At 40.2% G+C, this 21,209-nt stretch overlaps 1 protein-coding gene across 1 annotated transcript in view; it reads left to right on the plus strand.

The window, feature by feature from the left end:
• Positions 1–21,209, plus strand: part of GNA13 (G protein subunit alpha 13) — a 38,751-nt gene that overhangs the window by 6,336 nt on the left and 11,206 nt on the right. The window lies entirely within an intron of this gene.

A 21,209-nucleotide genomic window follows, 5' to 3' on the forward strand; every position in this document is an offset into this window, starting at 1 on the left:
GGGACCCGGTAATGTGTATGTATAGCAGATAGTCATCAGTGATTTGGATGAATTCGCTCCTTGGGCCGCCTTGAGGGACAGTGCCTTAGGGTGGGAGCTTTCTCCAGCCCTCCGGCTGGAATGTGGCTCTGTGCCCTGTGTTCTCCTCGCTGTGCTTGCTTCCAGCCCTCGTTTGGTTGCCTGTACTCCACTTGTTTGCACTTGTGTTTGGGTCTCCCACCAAAGTAGAAGCTCCGTTGGTATGCCTTGTTTGTCTTTTTCTCTCTCACTAGCATAAAAGCCTGACACTTGCTTTATTTCCTCCTTTTTTAGGCATTCTGAATTATAAGGTTCTTCTAGAAAAAAAGAAACATCCCACATTAAGTGTCTTCTGGGAAATAGGAATCATTTCTGTACGCTAGTTAGTCTGTTGATTTTTTAGGAGCTGGGAAGTCCCTATATTATAGTCATAATTTTTCTTTTTGTGTTTAACAGTGTATATTCTTGAGTCTTGGATAGAAAAAGTAAAACCAGGTGGTTGGGTTATGGACATTGGGGAGGGTATGTGCTGTGGTGAGTGCTGTGAAGTGTGTAACCTGGAGATTCACAGACCTGTACCCCTGGGGCTAATAATACATTACATGTTAGTAAAAAATTAAAAATTTTAAAAGTAAAAGTAAAACCTTCAGGGGAAGAGAGAAGAGTTAGCAGATAGATAAAATTCATCTTTTTTTGTTTCAACTAACGATTGATTATTAAATTTATTAATGCAGATTCAAATCCCCCCCCCCCAAAAAAAACAACCCAAACAGGAATAGTTTTTAAGACTTTTTATGGTTTCTTTGCTTAAGATGAGCAACTGCCTTGTAATCAGTCTTCAGGGCAAAAGGGATAGGGTAGTGGGATCACAGCTTAGGTTTTTAGCCAGCCATTCATTTGTTAGTAATAATTTCGGGTACAAACATGAATGTTTTCTTTTCCAAGTTCCCAAAGGCAAACATTTCCTTTTCTGGTTAGTTTCATTATGGGTAAGCTAAATAGTTTACTGTGGAAAAAGAAAAATCCAAGATTTACATTGCTCTTCTAGCTTTTAAGATACCTTTCTAATTCTTATAAACGAGCTCCTGGGATATACATACTCAGAAGCGGTCTCTTAGTACTGGATTAACTATTTGTGATGCTGAGCTTCGGCTGTGTGTTCACTATGGCCTACTACTACACACATGAGATACCCCCTCTGGAACAGCGTGTGACTGTGGTCAGGGAATTCAGTAACTTACATGACTAGAGATGGGAGTCAGGGCTTGGCTGTAAAGTGTGTAACTGCAGATACGGAGCAAAACTAACAAAATGGCCAGGAATCTTTGTCAGTTAATTTTTTTTAGATATTTAATATTCAGTTACTTCTTTGAAAATGTAAGCAACGTTAACAGGACTGGTTAAATAGGGCAGGAAAGTGTGTGGCTGGGAGGGACACTCCAGAGCTTCCTAGTTTCTATAAACACTTTAACTTGTCAGCACTAATACAGCTTCCTGTAATGACCAGTCTTTCTTTGCAGTTCTTGAAACCAAAGTTATTTTCTTTGTTATCGTGGTACCTTCAGTTAGACTTAATTTTTCTTATTCAAGCAGTACAGTTTGTGCTGGACTTTACACTTCTTCAAGCCGATGAGGTAGTTTATCCACTAAGACAGAGCAGCTCTCAGTCTGGACAACAGAGTAACTATTTAGCCCCATTCATTGACCTATAAAGAGCTGAGCGCTAAGTAAAATAGGAACTTCAGTTGGGACTAACATATTTATTTCTGTATTTATCCTGCAAAATGGATTTGAAATGCTGTAGAATTAGAGGCACTGGTTTATTCTTTAACTCTAATTTGGATTGGCTTTAAAAAAATGAATCAGTTACTACTTTCAGTGGCAAAATATGTTTCTGTTGGGGAAGGAATTGGTCTGTTTTCCCCATGAATAAAATCAAAACAGGATTTTGACTTCAAGCTGCAAAAAACCTACTGTCTCTGGATTCGAGGATTATGGTAAAACACTTGAGCATAGCTAACAAAAGGATTATATATAACTGTGGAGATTTTAAAATTTTAGGTCTCCGTAGATAGAATTGCTTCTTGGTGAATTTTCGATCAGATGAAAGTGGTTTCTTTTTATCCAAATCTTAGCAACCCAGAGCTATATAGTACTATATGTTAAAAACAGAGAGGCTGCTTTGGCATGTGCTTATGGTGTAAATACAACTTAGTGAGATTGTCTGGATGTGTGTGCATTTATATGCATGTGTATCTCTTGACGTAGTATGTCGGTGTGTTTGTGTTTATATCTTTTTTATTTATTTATCTTTTTGGTGAAAACTTAACTAGCTATGGGATGTCTGGGCTCTAGCCAGGTGTTGTAGATTACTGTGCTGCTTTATTACGTGTTACTGCTGAATAAAGCTAGTGGTATAGTAATTTATGCTGCTCGGAAAATGTTCACTAAACAACTAAGAGATGAAGCCAAGAAATGGTTTCGTTATGAAAACTAGACTTCAGTTTCAGAATTCCTTAGAGTGGACCTAGCCCGGGAGAAAGGCTTGTGGCCTTTAGTTTAAGAAAACCATAGTTGGGGGCGCCTGGGTGGCTCAGTGGGTTAAAGCCTCTGCCTTCAGCTCAGGTCATGATCCCAGCATCCTAGGATCAAGCCCCGCATCGGGCTCTCTGCTCAGCAGGGAACCTGCTTCCCCCTCCCTCTCTCTCTGCCTGACTCTCTGCCTGCTTGTGATCTCTATCTGTCAAATAAATAAATAAAATCTTTAAAAAAAAAAAAAAAGAAAACCATAGTTGCCGAAGGCCTCCCCGGATTGAATAGTCCCTTTTCCTTGTTCACAGATAGGAAGCAGCCTGACCAAGCTGGGGCACCTTGTCCTATTAGCACAAAACAGGTGCCAGTTTCTTTCTCTAGAAAATCAATTCAAGGGCTGATAATTATATCACTCCTTATTACCTTACATTTTATGAAAATCGCTTTGTACTTTTCAGAGTCCTATCATGTATATTACCATATAATCCTTTAAAAACACATGAAATACATGCTATTGTCTCCATTTCACAGAGGAAAAAGTTCAGACGCAGAGAGGTTTCTTGATGCTTTGGGTCACAGCTAGTGAAAGGATAGACTAGACCCTGGAATCCTGGTCTGCCAACTCCTAGTCCACAGCGCTGGCCGGTGGACCATTGTGGAGCACTCAAGCATTATATCCGTAGAACATTTTTTCCTTCCATGCCCAGCCTCTTCTGGCCAACACCCATGCACACAAATAATTAACACTCCCCTAGAAAGTTCTAGCACGTCATTTTAAATATGTATAAGGCTTTATTAAGAATAGATGGCATTGCACTGGTGGTTGCACAGTTCTTCTGTTCTGAACTTTCATAATGTCCTTGTGCTGTTCCTTTTTTAAATTCAGATTATAGTTATGATATAAATCTTAAATGACTGATGGTAGATTTACTCATTTAGTGGCACAGTTCATCCTAACCACCATTCGTCATGATAAAGGTGGTTTGAATCTTCACCTCCTTGAAAACTCACTATACTAGTGATCCTCACCTGATGTTCCCTCAGTGAACATGGTTTGTAATGTGGGCCCTGAAATGGGAAAGTTTAATGATGGCTGCCTGTTATCTGACAGGCAGCTATGTATTTTTTAGGCAAGTGTCATTTGGTAATTGGCCTGCCTGGCATATAGTTGCCCAACTTTGTGCTTGGTATGCAGAAGGGGTTATCAGAAGCTTTGTGTTCTGTTATTTTATGAGCTCTTTGCAGTGTTTCTCACGGAGCGGCCACAGTTTTTATGCTGCTTGCGAGCCTTCCAGATTGCAGTTTGTTGTAAGTTTTTGTTCCAGTTAGAAACTGCCTATTTTTTTGAGTGCATATTTCTGAAAGTTGACAATTATTTTTATTTCCTTGTTTGAAAGTGCTTTGTCTTTTTTTCCAGCTGTATGATAGAGTCTACTTTAGTCATTATCGTGAACATATTTTTTTTACAAGATGCTCTTTTTTCCAGAAGAATTTGATTCATCCGCATTAGCAGAGCATCATTAGAATGGGCTGATGGGGATCAAGGAAATAGTAATTTTGTTTCGAGAATCAGAGTTCAGTGGCCTTGGTTAAAGTTACCAATCTGTTGCAGTGATGGTCGCAGTTTATCTTACTCCTTCCAATTTAATCTCTTTCTTCTCTTGGCAAAATGAATAAAAAAGATTTTTAAATCAGTGCAGTGGGCGAACTGTTTCATCCCCAACGATTACACAAGAGATGCAGAAAACTCGTAGTAGAATCACTCTCCATTGGTTTATTTTGGCTTTAGGTCTAAGTCATTAAGACTAGTGTGCTTGGTTTTGCTCCATGAAACTTTGTATTTTCCAGGCAGATTAGAAAATAACCATATCCAGATTCATTGATTTATTTTACATGTTGTAAGACATTTTTACAAATGGTTTTAATGTGATGGTGTTCCACTTTGATGTGGTTATCTGCCGTGCGGTGGGATAACGTGGAACTGGATGACCAACTAGAACTTGTGTCCTGATTCTGCCCTTCAGTGTGTGAGCCTGAGGCAGTCCCTCAGCCTTTCTGTTTCTGAAATTGTAAAAGGGGGACTATCCGAAGACCTGTTATTATTATTAGTTGATGTAGAAATTGCATGAAATGATCCCTATAAAATAAGCCTGTGGCCCAGTGCCTGACCCATATTAACCATATTATTAACATGAGCCGTTACTATTTCTAATAAGCCATACGCGCATAAACGCGCATAAGTAGCTTTGTAACCAAAAAAAGCCCTATAAGCATTGATTTGCTTCACTCTCTGAACTTGTTTACAAAAATCCTGAATTCTGAAAAATGCAGAATATGACTCATATTCTCATGACACCGTATGTTGTCTCTGCCGAAGGTAGAACATCCGAGAGAGAACTGAGCTCCTCTGTGTTGCTGTATTGGTTCACGTTGCCTTCTCATATCACTTCGCTTGATTTTTAATCTAATGTGTGGGCTGAATTAACCAAATCCTCATCTTCTGCTGGCGGCTCGGTAGGATAGCCATCGGCAGGGGCTCCGGCACTCTACCCTCTCACTGCACGCACCTCTCTGCTCCATTCTGCGGTGACCCTCCACCCCCACACGCATGCTCTCTCCCTCTGTGGTCCTGTGCCTGCAGCTGGTCCAGGCTTTGCAGGTATGCAGGTCAAAGAGGCTATTTGAGCTGCTTTTCTAAGGTAAAAAAAATTCCTTACACAATACAGAATGATTTTTTTTTAATTTCATGTTACTTTTTTTGAGATTTTATAACTTCTGATCATTTTGCATAACAGCCAAGTAAAAGCACTAGTAAAACGGTGTCTTTGGGTTTCTTGAACCAGAGCTGCCACATTTATCCTGTTAGTAGGACGTATTTTTTTCTCACCCTTCTAGAAAGGTTAAAAGAGTGGAACTAATGAATAATTGGTGTGAGAGACTTTGACTTTCCTTTTCAATATCCTGGTTACTCTTATTCCCCGGATAATTTTTTTAAGAATTATTTTTCTGTTAACCAAGACCAGCTGCCTAGTAGGAGTGTCTGTCATCTTATGTCGTTGTGTGACTTTTCATTTAGGCCTCATGATGTGCACTAATTGATATTAAGTAAAAGAAAAATGGAAGCTACTAGGTTTTCCTGGTTGCTAGAGTCACAAGTTATTGCCTGGCCAACTCCGTGTTATAGGAGGCCTAACAAACAAGAAGATCGTGCTTTAGATAGACTGCTGTTCCCGTGTGAGATGGTCCCTAAATTCCTATGTATTGATTTTAAAAGCCTAAGTAAGTGAGTGCTGTATTTTCACAAAGCTGCAAATAGTATTTATCCTAGTTTAAATATTTAAAAGAGAGTAATGTAATTTAGCCTATTGAGTTAAAATATTGCAATAGTAATGATTTGCTCTTTTTAACTGTTACTTGCTATGTTTGCAGTAAAACTATTGTTTGTTAGCTACAGCTTCAGAAATTATAGGGACTTTATACCATATAGATGTCACACATTTTAGTTCTAGAAAAGGGCAAGGAGAATTATATGTACTTGCTTAATTTTTTCCTTGACTTTTTAAAATTATCTTATGATCAAATGTTGCAACCAGTGTTAAGGTTGGTGTTACAACTTAGTAAGAAACCAAGATTTTTTACCTGTTAAATAGCGTTTTGCACATCAGGTCATAATGTAAGATAACTTCGTTTTGAAAAAGAAGCCTCTTTTGTTTTGTTTTGTTTTTTAAACTTTCATTGCGTAGAAATGCATTCTTTTGAAGGGAATGTGTATGTTCATCTTTTTTTTTTTTTAATGTTTTATTTATTTAAGTGATCTTTACAGCCAGTGTGGGGCTTGAACTCATGTCCCTGAGGTCAAGAGTCATGTGCTCTTCTGATGAGCCATCCAGGCACCCCTCATCTTGTGTTTTTATATGTAATTCTATTCTGTATGAAATGCAGGTATGAAGGTTTAGAGCATTACTTTGAGTATCCATTCTCCTTATAATCTTTCTCAAATAGGAAAAGTAAAGAGCAAACAGGAAAGACGATGTGGGCAAGAAAGCCTTGAGCAGCACATCTCAGGAGATCTGTTCTTCACCGGGTCTGGTGACAGTTAACTGGGAGCTCCCAGCAGCCCTCCAGTCACATGGTAGTGAACAGCTGTTCATGAGCCAGGCCCTTTCCACAGGCTGGACATTTGCTGGCGAATCCAGTGAGAGCAGTGTCTGTTCCCGCTGATCCTGATCGCCGGAGGAACCTGCGTTCGTGGTAAATGTTCTGAAGGACAGGAAAAGGCAGCCCCGAAGGAAAAAGGAGACGGTCTCAGGAGGCGACCCGTAAGTTAGGACCCCGTGGGTGAGAAAGGGTCAGTCAGGCGAGGAGAAGGAAGGTGCGGCAGAAGGAGCGCCGTGTGTGCAGGACGTGGCGGGGGGGAGAGCTTGCTGGAGTGTGGAAGTTGGGGGCAGATGAGAAGAGCCACGATTAGTCAGCGTCAGCGGAGCGTCGTGGAGAGGCCCCGGATGCTGAGCGGTTCCAGGGTTAGGAGACTGTTGCGGAAGGAACAGCTGGTCATCAGGTGGAAGCTGTGAAGATGGAGCCGGTGGCTTCGGGATGCGCTTTGTAGGGCGAGTCCCGGGGACCTGACAGGTTGGAGATGAGGAGTGAGGGGGAGGCAGACGGCAAGAGTGACTCGGCTTCGGATTTAAATGGACGGGTAGATGGCGGTGCTTTTTGCTGAAATGAAAAGATTTTGTGAGAGAGATTTGAGGCGGAAGGTGAAGACTTCCGTTTGGGCATATTAGGTTGAGATCTCTGTGAGCCGCAGAGGCGGAATCAGGTAGGCGGTTGGACACAGGAGTCTGGAATCCAGAATGGAGCTGTCAGCTGTAGCTAGAAATTCAGGAGTTACTTGTATTCGGGTGATCTTTAAAGTCTGCGGAACGTGTGCGTTCACTCGGAGAGGGTGTGAGAGAGAAGAGGGCTCAGGGTGTGGAGTCTTTAGGGACCTTCAGGCTGCTCGAGAACACTCAGAGAAGGGGATGCTGGCAGACGTGGCCAGAAAGGTAGGAGAATTTCAGGAACGTGTAGAGCCCCGGGAGCCGAAACGAGTGGACGGCGGTGCCGCGTGCCGCTGAGGCGCAGTAAGGCGAAGACTGACGCGGTCCTTGATGTTGGCAACTGGAAGGTTGTTGCTGACTGGGGCAGGTGACCTGGTGAGGGACAAGCCAGGCTGGAAGGGCTCGAAGAGGGAAGAGAGTTGAGGAAGTGGAGAAGATCCACTTGAGATGAAGCTGACTGTTCTCGTTTCCCTTTTGCAGGACTTTGAACCACCTGGCTTGATAGGTTGGGTTTTTTCAAGCCTTTTCAGAGTTCAAAAGGACATTGTGTTTATACTGACCAATTTCTTTGCATCTCACTGTCTCAGAAGCAGAGTTCGTAGCAGGTGATAATGCTGTTAGCATTAGGCCAGGCAAACACGGAAGGGTTTTTCACTTTGTACGTGATTGTTTTACTTATGACCATTTCCTGTTTAGCGAGGGCAATAACTGGATCAGTAAAACACATTCATTCCTTTGTTCCTTCAGCAGACAGGCACTGAACACCTGCCCACACCAAGCTCGGGACCGCGTGGGCCCTGGAGCTTAAGAACGGCTTGTCCGGCTGCCGTGGTGCATCAGGCTCAGTCTGGTGGGAGCCGGATAAGCCAGCCCCAGTGCTTGCCAGTGAGACGACGAACGCTCTAGTATGCTGCTTTTGCTGCCTTTCCGCCAGGAATGTGCACAATCACTGTTTACTAGCCTAGAAAAGACCTTAGAGAGTATGGGTCCCGTTCACTTCACCTTGTACAGAAAACATGGGTCCGTAGAGGTTAAGGTTCACAGCAGGTTTTGATTCGAGCCACTACTCAAAGTCAGGGCTGTATGACTCCATAGCCCATGGCTGCTACTCACTACCATGCTTTCCTGCATCCCTTCGTGATATAATTAACTCGACAGTGATTTGGAAACAGGAACTGATAGGCCAGCGTGCATTTTGAACTATTTCCCACATTCATCGGTGTTTAGAAACATTCACAGGTTGCACTGCCTTGCTGTCTGACACGACTGATCGGCAGATGGGGAAAGGAAAGGTAGTTAATGCCCTTGAAGGCTGTGTGGAGCTTCTCTGTTGACGAGAGAACTTGTGCTGATGGACTGAACACTAAAACGGAATAAAGTGATCTGGATTTTCCTCCCATCTGCTGTGTGATTTTAGGCATAGAATTTCTTTATTAATGTTGATTGTTAATGTTAATTAATGTTGCAATTATTGCATAATGTTTGAGTTGTGGGGATTTCAAGATGCATTGTAGCACATCATCATAGAGCAGAAATTTCCATCTGGTGTGCATTCAGAAGGACTCTTATAGGCCCCCCTATTTAGACAGCAGGGGAATTGAAACTGTATTTGGGAAGTATGTCCTGTGTTGGAAGACTGTATTCTTTTTTCCTTTTTTTTAACAGTTGAGGTCATTTCTTTTTGAGAGTAAAAAAAAAAAAAAGATGTTCTACTGAAGATTTTCGTCCTGGCAAAGCTTAATGTTTCTTTATATATTAGCGGGATTGTGTATGATTGACCCTTTTCAAAAAAAGTATTTTAACTTCGGAGAATTTTTTTTCAGAGCTCAAAACTTTAAGCTTTTTAGTGTAATCATTAGGTAGAAACTAAAAAATAAGAAAAATCATTTTCTTTTTGTTTTTTGAGGAAATTACTTCAAGGCTCCAGAATCCAAATTAGCTTTTTAAAGTTTAAATTTTAAAAATACATGTCCATTTTAGAAAATCATCCAGTTAGCCCTAATCACCATTTTAAGATATCTTTGTTGACATTTTGGTATATTTCCTTCTGATACTTGAAAATAGTATTGGAGGTGGAGATAAACTTTTCTGTACTTTCTGTACAATTTTATATCCTGTTCATTTAATATTGCAACGTTAGCATTTCTTGGAGGAGGTGATTTTTCTCAGAGAACTGGTAAGGGATTCTTCCAGAAATGGGTAAATTTTTGACTTAAATGTAAATTCTTTCCTGTATATATATATTTATGAGCAGGAGGTGGTGGTGCTACATGGGAACATGAGCTAAATCTTACCAGGTGCTACCCAGTTGAACAACATTATATATGATATCGATTCTAGCCCTCCATCTCTGCCATATTAAACTGCTTCTTCACATTTAAAATGTGTATTTAGAGACACTGGGTGGCTCAGTCAGTTAAACGTCTGCCTTCGGCCCAGGTCATGATCCCGGGGTCCTGGGATCGAGCCCCTAGTTGGACTCCCTGCTCAGCGGGGAGCCTGCTTCTCCTTCTCCTCCCCACCTGTGCTCTCTCTGGCTCTTTCTCTCTATCTCTGTCTCTCCCAAATAAATAAAATCTTTAATTTTTAATTAAAATGCTTAATTTTTGAGGGAAGATTTTAAAAAGGAATGCTGACCTCCATTCTGAAACTTGTGTTATTTTAAAGAAGGGATTGTAGTTCTTAAGTAGGGTTTAAAGAATAATTGGTACTCAAGATAACAAAACTGAATAGCTTATATACGTTAGGTATATGTGCATAAGTAGAAGAGACATATGTATCTATAAATAGTTACTAAATATATGGCTAAACTTCTTTGTTTCTTCAGGATGAAATGTTTTAATGAAAGTAAGGTTCTTTTGGGCACCTGGGTGGCTCAGTTGGTTGGGCGACTGCCTTCGGCTCAGGTCGTGATCCTGGAGTCCCAGGATCGAGTCCCACATCGGGCTCCCTGCTCGGCAGGGAGTCTGCTTCTCCCGCTGACCTCTCTCCTCTCATGCTCATTCTCTCTCTCTCTCTCTCTCTCTCAAATAAATAAATAAAATCTTAAAAAAAAAAAAAAAAAGAACGTAAGGTTCTTTTTTGTGATTTCTATAGTAGAAGAATTACCAAACTGCATTGTACATGTTGTATTATGTGTGAATTGGAATTTGGTAGGACTACAGAAATACTCTTAGAAAACTATGATCATTAGCCTTAAATTTTTTCTGGTGAGAAATCTCATTGAAAAACTGGATGTAAAAAGGAACTGATTAATTTGTGAGCAATGGCATTTGGAAAGGGCCGTTTATAAGATAAAGCAATAACTTAGTTTGGTCCAAAATTTTCCTGTTTTTAGTCTTGTGTGCGAGTTTGTTTTTACAGCTCATATGCAGGCAACGTGGAAATTAATTGCCTAAATTAGACAAAACTTTTTTGGGGAAATTCTGTTTAGGCTGTTATAAACTATCTTAGATTACTCAGGAAAAGTATTTACTTTGAAAAAATGTTTTCAAATACTGGGGTGGTTTTTAATGTAACTGACTAATTTCTGGCTCTTCTGGAAGTTTTAAGTGATACACATGGAAAACGCTGGCCAGAATTTGAAACTGCATTCAGTTGGAGTCCACTGAATATTGACCTGTTTTCCTTTGACAAAGAACAAGAGCTTATATATTTCTAATATAAGTAAATACTGTCTTGTTCCTCGTGAACCAAACCCGCACGAGTGATAGTACTTTAATAAGTATGCTTTCATCATGAAGATGTCAGCATGACCCTCGCTCCAAAGATGGAGCGTGTATCACATCGGTACTTTATAATGCTTTTTTCCAGAGAAAAAGGAATAGGCAAAGCCATTTTATTTTTTAATTTTTTTTTAAGATTTTATTTATTTATTTGACAGACAGAGATCACAAGCAGGCAGAGAGGCAGGCAGAGAGAGGGGGGGTAGCAGGCTCCCCGCTGGTCAGAGAGCCTGGTGCCGGGCTCGATCCCAGGACCCTGGGATCATGACCTGAGCCAACGACAGAGGCTTTAACCCACTGAGCCACCCAGGCACCCCAGGGAAAGCCATTTAAAAAAAGGGGGAGAGGAGGCTGTCACTTCGAAGATATGGAATAATAGGTCTTTTGTGAAGAACAGGTGAAAGGAGAATGTTGGAAGGACACTAACAGAGAGAAGTGAGCCTGCCCCGTGGCCAGCTCTGAGGACCAGGGGGAGGGTTTTGTGCGTGCCCCGTGTGCTTACGCCGTGTAAAAGCTGGCTGGCCTCTTTATCGTATTTTAGTTTGAAGAAAAAAAATTAGCTGAGGGGAAGGACATGGAACTCTTTAGAGAGCTAGTATATTTCACATATTTGAAATACAATGGTTTGAAGCTCTTCTCACTTTATTGTCATCTTCAAAGGTATGAATAAACTTAAAATATAACTAGGCCACGTTTTACGTTTACCGACTTTGAGAAATTAAGTATAATGTTAGAATCTTAGACTTCAGATAAATAGTGTGAGCAGAGCAGTATCATGGTAACTTTCATAGTTTCTTAGTTTCTTGTGAATATGTGAAGAGAATAGAGAAAGGACCAATCTGATGGGAAATTGAGTCTTTAAATAATTTAAAAAATATGTATCATCTTCTGCCTTTGTTATTAGCCGCATCATTAGATTGAAATGAAGAGTCTTGATTCATTAACCAGCTTTAACCCCGAACTTTTCTGTTCTGTACCTTATTTATATTTGCCATTTGCTTCTTACTATAAACTTACATAAGTAAATGCTAGGTGGAAAAGCTTACGTTGCTCAAAATCTATTCATAGAATATTGCCCTAAAGTCTCCTTATTTAGATATGGCTTCATCATGGTATTTGCAGGGCTTAAATTACTAGTGTATACCAATATAAATTACTGTGTTGTTGTTTTTTTTTTAAAAAAGCATATATGTTGGGGTGCCTGGGTGGCTCAGTTGGTTGAGTGTCTGCCTTTGGTTCAGGTCTTGATCTCAGGATCCTGGGATCAAGCTCCCCCACCCCATCCCACACTCATGCACATGTCTTCTCTCTCTCTTAAATAAAATCTTTCAAAAAATTTAAAAATAAAATAAAAGAACATATAGGTCACTTTGAAAGGTGAGTGATGTTTCCTTTTGAATAGATTTTTCCAAACATATGCTTAATGAAGCCTACCTAATGAATATTCGGGAAACTTTGATCTGGCTTAGTTTGGGGGATTATAAGACTGATGAAAATTAAAGGCCCATTACAGGCATACCAGAACCTTCTTGTGGCGATGGAAGTAGTACAACTCCCAAGGGTAATCAGTTTGAGGAGTAAACAGATTTCTGGTTTTCTCTCTAATCTCTTGATTGTTTTTCATCTTTAAAGTATTCCAAACTTGCAGATGAAAGACTTCACATGCATGGGAAGTGTGTAAACAGCTTTAAACCATTGCACTTAGCCATTTTAGAGCCCAGACATCTATTCTGTAGTTCACTAGTACTTCTTCAGGTAATGTTTTGCTGTTTTTAGCATTTGGCTAGTGATTGGTTCTCTATATGAAGAGAAACTGGATATTAACTTTGAGTTCTCATTTTCAGAATCATATGTATACTTAGATTTCAGAAGAAAATTTCTCACTGTTTAATTACCTTGACAGTATAGATTTTCTCTACTGTTTATTGTACTGCCGTGTTTATTTTTAAACAGAAAACTAGGGGCGTCTGGGTGACTCAGTTGGTTGAGCCTCTGACTCTTGATTTTGGCTCAGGTCATGATCTTGGGGGTCCTGGCATCGGGCTGTGTCGGGCTACATCAGGCTGCCTGCTCAGCCAGGAGTCTGCTTGTCCCTCTCCCTCTGCCTTTCACCTCGCTTGCACTGTCTGTCTGTCTGTCTGACTTTCTGTCTCTCTCAAATAAATAAATCTTAAAAAAGAACAAAACAAAAAACTGTTTTAGGTAATGGTGGTCTCATAACTAACTAAAAGGGCCTCAACACATAAAAATGGGATACTTTTTAATTCACTGATTTTTTTCTGATTGACTTCTTTTTTCAGTGAGTTTTCTGCCACTTATAGGCACAGTTAATTAGCCTGCAGTTAAATTCTAGATGTTTTGCAGGATTAAACAATGGCAGTTTTTTTTTAATAGTAAACTAAAATCTGATACATTTTCCGCATTTTTTTCCGCATTCGATTGAATTTTATTTGACCTTTTCATCCCACAGAGTACTTATTTAGCAGGTAAAAAGATAGTCAGTGCTTCTTCCTTATTAAGCACCTTGAGTTGCTTTACCTTATCATGCAAAAGTTTAAGTGTCTGTTGTAGGAGCAAAGTAATTATCTAGGTTTAATTGAGGTTTTAAGTTCTTCAGGATCCTATGCTAAAATATAAGTAGTGGTTCTAGTCACTTTTCTCATTTATGCTTTTATAACATTTTAACAGTGTAATGCTTATTTGCCAGGTTCATCAATTTTTGACCATAAAATTCTCAGGGAGTTAGCTCTGAAGGCTGCAGACTCTGGTGGACATTTGAAAATAGGCCCTAGGGATATGGAAAGGAAGGCAGCTAGAATGGCAGTAAGGTTTGCCTGGAGTGACCAATAAAGGAAAAGCTCTGCTTGTAGTCTTAAGTCCACTGTTTATGTCACATTTCATATCTGTCAAAGGAAGGTGTAATGTTTTACTTGTGAGACCTAGTTGAACGAAAGTGATACCTGAAACCTCCTTTTACAATAAGATAAAGCCAAGTAAGTTTCTAATCTAGTTTCTTGAGAGCTTGTTTTTGGAATTTCTAGCTGGGGGACGCAGCTGCTCATATACCCTTGACCAAAGAATGGTCTTCCTCTATCGGGGAAGGTTTTCCTCTTGACTGAGCGCACAGCTTCGGGAGGGACGCACATGGAGCGGTGAGGGAGGAAGGGGACGCCTTGCCTAGTCAGCCAGACCAGCCAGATCAGCCCTGGCGATCCATGCGGTGACACATACCCAGCCAGATCGCCCTCACATCCTCTAATCTAGTTTCTTAATATTCTTGGCATTTTTGCAAGACTTAAAAAACACAACTGACTTGGTGTAATCGATACCAAAAGTCATGAAAATGTCAATATAAAATCCAGCTTTGAGTAAGATGGGTGTCCAGATCTGAGCTGACTCTGGAATGGCTACATTAGAGTCTCCTCTTTTAGAGCTTTCTTTTTTGATCTGGTAGATTTGTGGTGGACCTGGGAACCTGTAGTTTTTTTAAAAGACTTATTTATGTATTTAGAGAGAGAGACACACAGGTCTCGATACTCAGTCCCCTGACCCCAAGATCAAGACCTGAGCTCAAATCAGAAGTTGGATGCTTAATGGACTGAGCCACCCAGGCGCCCCGGGAGTCAGTATCTTTGCCAAGCACATTAGAAGTGCTAAGGCACTGCCAGGTGTTAAGACCCTGGGTCTAGAACTGGAGTCAGAACACTGTTTCTGAAAGGGGCCAGTAGTAGGAGTATAATATTTTAGACTTTGCATGCCAGCAGGCAAAATCAAGGGCATTATATAGGTATTTATATAACAAAAAACACAAATTTCCACAAGTTTTTTGTGGGTGAAATTCAAAATAGAATAAAAATTATATAGAGTGTTTTATAGTATATAGGTTTACTAATGAGAAGAGTGGGATTCTTTTGGAGATGAGTAACAGTTTGCTTAATTGGGGTTCAAATTTGAATGTTCCCTCTCACCAAACTAAGTTGCAGATGTTTATTAATGCTGATCTGTACTGAGATTTTACACAGTTCATCCTTGAAAAAGATGTCTTTTCATACAGATAGGTACTGCCAAATGAGCATAAGATTTTTTTAAAGATTTCATTTATTTATTTGAGAGAGAGCAAGTAAGAGCACAAGCTTTGAGGGAGCAGAGGAAGAAGCAGACCCCCTGCTGAGCAGGGGAGCCCCACTCTCCCGGGCTGTATCCCAGAACCCTGGGACCATGACCTGAGCTGAAGGCAGACACTCAACTGACTGAGCCACCCAGGTGCCCCTGAGCATATGATTTTAATTGAGCATCGTCATTGCTTGGAAGACATTTATAGAATTCTGGTAGATTCTTCTCAGTGTTTGCCTCTTGGCATGTCATTTACACTGCAAATTATCCATTTCCAGTTGATGGTTAGGCGGAAGCTCCTCATTGTACAGTTAAGTGGATTTTGAAATGTGACAGTATCCTCTGTCCTTGCATTGGGATCTGAAAGATGCTCCAGAAACTATAGTTTGATATTGGAAAAATACATGCTGCAAATTTATGTGACGATGGTGGTCTCACTTCCTGTTTTAACTTTTGGCAGCAAAGAAATTATATATATATAAAACAGTTTAACATTGCTTATGATTAAAATAATGCCAGTTGTTGAAATGAGTTATCACAGTATAAGTTTTGCAAAAACTAGTTTGCCTTTTAACTTGAGGTTAAATTATATAAAGATATATAATCAGATGTTCCCTAAAGCTAATTTCTAGAGCCATTCATGGTCTGCATTAGTGATTGAAGGCCATTCTTATTTGGAGAAATTCACTTTCATCCATTCGTTCCAAAAATCTCAGTAAAGATTTACCTCTGCTAAGCTCTTGAACTGTGTAATAGGACAAATCAGCATATTCAGCTTCTATTTTTTACAGAATTCATGGAACTGATGAGACATAAGTCCATGGGAAGTGAATTAAGTTTATTATTGACACTTCTCTGGTTCAAAAACACATGAGAGACCCATCTACTTTCCACAAGTACCGAGTCATGCAATGTGCAGTCATTGTTACAGTCTTCCTAAATTTGTCCTTTTTTCTGCTGCGCACATACTTCTACTACGTACATCAGTTGTAACACACACTGGCACGTTACAATTTAGGTGAAGTCGCTCTCAAGCTTTCTCGGCTTCTCTGAGTGTATGCTCATGTGTAGCTCCCGCACACAGACTGTTCAGACGGGCTGAATCTTCGGTGCCTTCAGACTTGGCACTGGTTGCTGGAGTAAACAACTGCGGAGCGGTAAGTGGGAGTCCTTGCTTGGCCAGCAAACCTGAACCACTTGGAAACTGACTTCAGTTTCAGTCTGTTTCCATCTTTCGCGAAGAAATCCTGCTGTGATGAACTTTTCCCTTTTAAACTTTGTGATTTTTTTTTCCCTGTTGCTTTCCTGTGAGTTGGGATTATTTTTGAAGAGTGTTTAGTCTGGTGATGTGGACGTATATTGTATTCTCTTAGCACAGCCACGGTACCGCTGCTAATACACACGGTGCTTTTCCATCGTGTGTGGTATATCAGAATTACCCACATTCCGTTGTGCCTCAACAGCGGGACATTTAAAGTCCTCTTTTGCTTTGTGTTTTGGTGGATATTCACTAGTTTAAAAAAAGAAAAGAAGGTCACGCTCTGGCACTCCCGGGGACACGTGAGACCTTTTCAGGCTGTCACTGCGTCAGAGCATCGTGTCGAGCGTGGTGAGGAGAGCCCCACACTCGGCCGTGTCGTGACCGCTTGTGGCGTCTGCAGCAACCGTCGCCAGTGCGCAAACAAATGAGGAAGGTCATGTTCGATACAGCTTTATTTATGGACCTTGAAATTTGAATTTCATATCATTTGCAGATGTCATGAAGTATGCTTTTGATTTTTCTTTCCCCCCAACCGTTCAGAAACGGGCCACACGGAAACCAGCAGTGGGCTGGCCTTGGCCTGCAGGTCATGGTTGGAGGATCCGTGTTCTAGAAGATAGGGAAGAGGAGAACTCGGATAGCCCCGAGCCGGCCTTTCCTTCTGCCACAGTGGCACTATCACTGCCGCACGAACATAGATTTTTCCTATAGTTCTGCAGTGAGGATCCTGTTTAAAGTTCCTGTTACCCATTGCCAAGCTGCCTTATCTAGAATATGCATGCCTTGCTTTTTAAAAATCTGTATTAAAGTCAGCTTAAATTCCACATCCTTTTAAAGTTGTAGATTCTAAAGTGCTGTCCTTTGTACATTTTAGCTGTGCAGAAGAGACTGTTGAATACATCTTGTTCAGTAACTGGGCAGATAAACTGCCAAGCTTTCCATACTCTGACTACACATTTGCTTAATAAAAATCACATTTTCATTTGTGTTCTCAGCTTCTCTGTTACCTTTAAACTCGGTCTCTGATTTATTTTACCCCAAGCAAAGAAAGAACCTTTGTAGCTCATGATTCTTGTGGGATAACATTCAGGCCATTCCTAGTTTAGATAAAACTTACAAAATTCAGTTTGTAGAACTAATAGGATTTTTTAATTCACCGGGACACTGGAGCTAATTACCTCTCTTATCATTTTGTTCTTGAGGTAACTTAAGCTGAGTAGAACTATCTTGTCTCTAGAACCCAGGCCCACTGGCTGCTGTGCCACACTTAGACAGTTATGCCAGTATTCCGAACAGAGGCAAAAGGACTAAGAGATGACATGAAACATTTAAAACATTTTAAAAGTCATAAGTGTGACTTACTGCTTTTCTTTGCAATTTTATGAATATTTCTCTTTGGTAATATAAAACAGACTGAGGAAGGCTATAGTAGAGTTTCAGGTCATCACCAGCAAAAAGTGAGTGTTAGACCCATGAAATATCATGATATTTCTTGCCTGACACATGAAATTATTTACTCCTGTATTAGCCAAGAGACTAAGCAACAGCATAACTTGAATAATGAGTCACAACAAAAGTGGGCTTAAGATTAACAGATGCAGAGATATAGGGAAAGGAGAACTTAAATCATTTGTATAAACTGAAATTGTTGCATAGAGCAGAACTTCAGTAATTATCCATGGAACCACGAAACTTCCTCATTTTATTGACAGTTAAACTGAGGCCTGGAGAAGTTTAGAAACTTGCCAGATTGCTGTTAGAAAAAGGACTAAAATTCACATATTTTCCTTAACGTTAATAGTAGACAACTAGAAGACTTTTTGATCATTTCTGAAACTCCTTAGAAAAAATACTTGAGGGAAATTTCTCCCTGGTAATTCATCCTTCATTCGCCACTTTTGGGGAGGCAGAGAGGAGGCTGCGGGTGCTGGGCACTGAACTAGATATAAAATTTGCCTAGAAGCAGTAAAGCACGAACAGAAGGGGACCTGCAGAAGCTCTTGGGCTTACTGAGAACAGACTCGAGTATTCATTTTCCACATCCTTCATGATGAGATTGCAAACAACACACGTTTTATATTTTCTAATTTGGGATTTTTTTTGAGGTTGTAAAAAGACAGGTTCTCTCTCTCTCTCTCTCTCTCTCTCTTTTTTTTTTTTTCCCCAGTAACACCTTCTAAAGCTACTGTGGGAAACTTCTCCTTTGAAAAAAAATTTTTTTTTATTGCACACATATGTTTGCACATGCTTGTGTGTGCACAAACGCTCACACTTAAGTCTATGTGTGCGCATACGCTCACGCTCATGCTTACGTCTGTGTGTGCATGGGTTTAAAGTTGCTTGTTTCACAGTAGCTTAATCTGGGGGGCCTGAGCACTTAACAGAAGGATTCTGGCTTCAGTTTACAGCCGTGCACAGTAAAAGGTACTAACACCATCCTCATGTCTCTCCCACTCTCGGGTTTCTAACTATAATGGAAGGATCAGTAGTATAACCTAATGGTCTAGAATGGTGAATTAACATTGTTTTTTATGTTTGGGGTGTTATTTTAACCATACTGTAATTTTTATAGGAATGATAAGTTGAAATATTTATACTCCTTAAATAGATACTGGCCGAGTGTCAGTGGAGAAGGCAAAGCATAGTCACAGTACAGTCAGCTGGCAGTAGGGCACCTTCTTGGGGACTTCAAATACTAGAGTTAACCCATGCGTTCAAATACGTGAAAGTGATTTTATAAATATTGTGTACAGCCTCAGGTGCAGAAAGGACTGTGTAAATTACACTGATGAAACTTCAGTAGAAACTTCAACAGATGAAACTTCAGTAGACGTTGAAATTTAACAACAGGAGCAAATGCATATTTCTCTAATTATTATCATTTGATTTGGGTGAGATTATGAATTCCCAGTAAACAGAGAGGCCTGCAGTAATTTGAACCTAAAAGATCTCAGATCCACTCTTAGAGAATGTATTTAAATCAGGACACATCAGGGAAAAAACTTCAGCTTGTTTTTATATTTGTAATACCAAGAGAAGAACAAATAGGAGCCATTTTCTTTCTTTTTTTTCTTTTTTTGAGAAGAGAATATAAGTCACTCATTGAGCTACAAAGTTACCTTTTCCATATTTAAAAGAGAGTAGTTAAAGCATACATACTACGGACCCATTCTTATAAATCCTTGAGTCCGAATTTGTTAATGGAATTAGGAATTTTTAGATTTCAGAAAGCTAATATAGTACATATGCTGTTCATTTTGTAAAATCCATAGTTTTGCAGCAAAATGTTTGAGCAGTTTTACTAAGTGGGAGCAATAAAGACCATAAAGAGCCTAACGTCCATCCAGGTCAAGTTTTGCTCCCAGTTAAATGTTGGAGCCAAGCTTACCAAGAGCGTGTAGATAAGGGGTTATAATTTCTTTGTAACCTTCACTTGGTGATCTAGTATGTTAATTTAGCACTTAATGGTGTAAATACTTCATGCATGGCAATTGTATCAAAATAATTATTATTTGATGACATGTAATGTTATTATATTAGTATAACAACATTTATTAAATCATTGCCCTAATGATAAATGGAAAAGTGAACTTCCAAATCTTGCTGTCATAGGTAATGTTGAATAAAATATCTTTTGTTTGTAACATTTTGTTTATGTCGAATAAATTCCCTAGAATGGGTAAAAGTTCATTAAAAGTTTTCACCCAGGGGCGCCTGGGTGGCTCAGTGGGTTAAAGCCTCTGCCTTCGGCTCAGGTCATGATCTCAGGGTTACAGAAGGGTGGTCAAGTGAAAGATCCATTCCACGTACGGGGAAACCAGTGAACTTCAGTGTGACAAAGTCTGGAAAGTTCATTGGGAGGCTTCCTGTGACATAGTGAACTAACTTAAAAAAAAAAAAAAAACTACCACTTGTCAAGTTTTGGTATAGTAGCAAAAATGTCTGCAGTTATCTGAAAATATTGTATGAAAATGCTCCCTCTCCAACTACATTTTTGTGAAAGACCAGATTTTCTGTCCGTACTCAGCCAGGACAACCTATAGCAGCCGTTCAAATGCAGAAGCAAATGAGTATCTCACTGTCTTCGATTGAGCTCTACTAAAATGCGCTACTACGGAATGTGTGTATTAGTAAAATGTTTAAATGAATTTTCAAAATATTAGATTTTCTCAGTTTTCCTTTCTAATACGGTAAATGCTAATAGCTGTAGCCCACATAAACAAGGTCTGTTTGGGGATCCCTAAGAATCTTAAAGATGTGTAAAGGGATTCTGACACCAGAACAAATCGAGAACTTCTGTGAGGTCTGTGACCCAGTGCGGTCCCAGAAGTCACCTGAACTGCAGAAACTACTGGTGGGTTGTACCCCACCCCCACTCCCCAGCCCCAGGTCAGAACCTGTAGTCACCCAAGATCTTCAGATGATTTCTCCTGTACATGAAAGAAGCGCTGCCTTCCGGAAATTACGGAAGCAGCTGCGGGCAGGGGGTGCTGTGATATGGCGGTAGAAATCCAGCAGCAGCAATCCAGCAGCAGCGTGAAAAAGCAGGGAAAGGGTCCTGGGAGAGAGAGCCCGTCTTGTCCCAAATGGCTCCCCTCTTCTCTGTCCTCTGTTCAAGTATTTCCTCTTAGGACTGTATTCTAGATATTCAAAACTGACTGGAAGTGTGATAGAAATCTGGGCTCAAAGAGAGTAGGCTGGTCACTCAGGAGAAGACCTAAGGGAGACATGAAGCCTGCA

This window comes from Martes martes, assembly GCF_963455335.1.
Source record: "Martes martes genome assembly, chromosome: 16".
In the NCBI taxonomy this organism is placed as follows: domain Eukaryota; kingdom Metazoa; phylum Chordata; class Mammalia; order Carnivora; family Mustelidae; genus Martes; species Martes martes.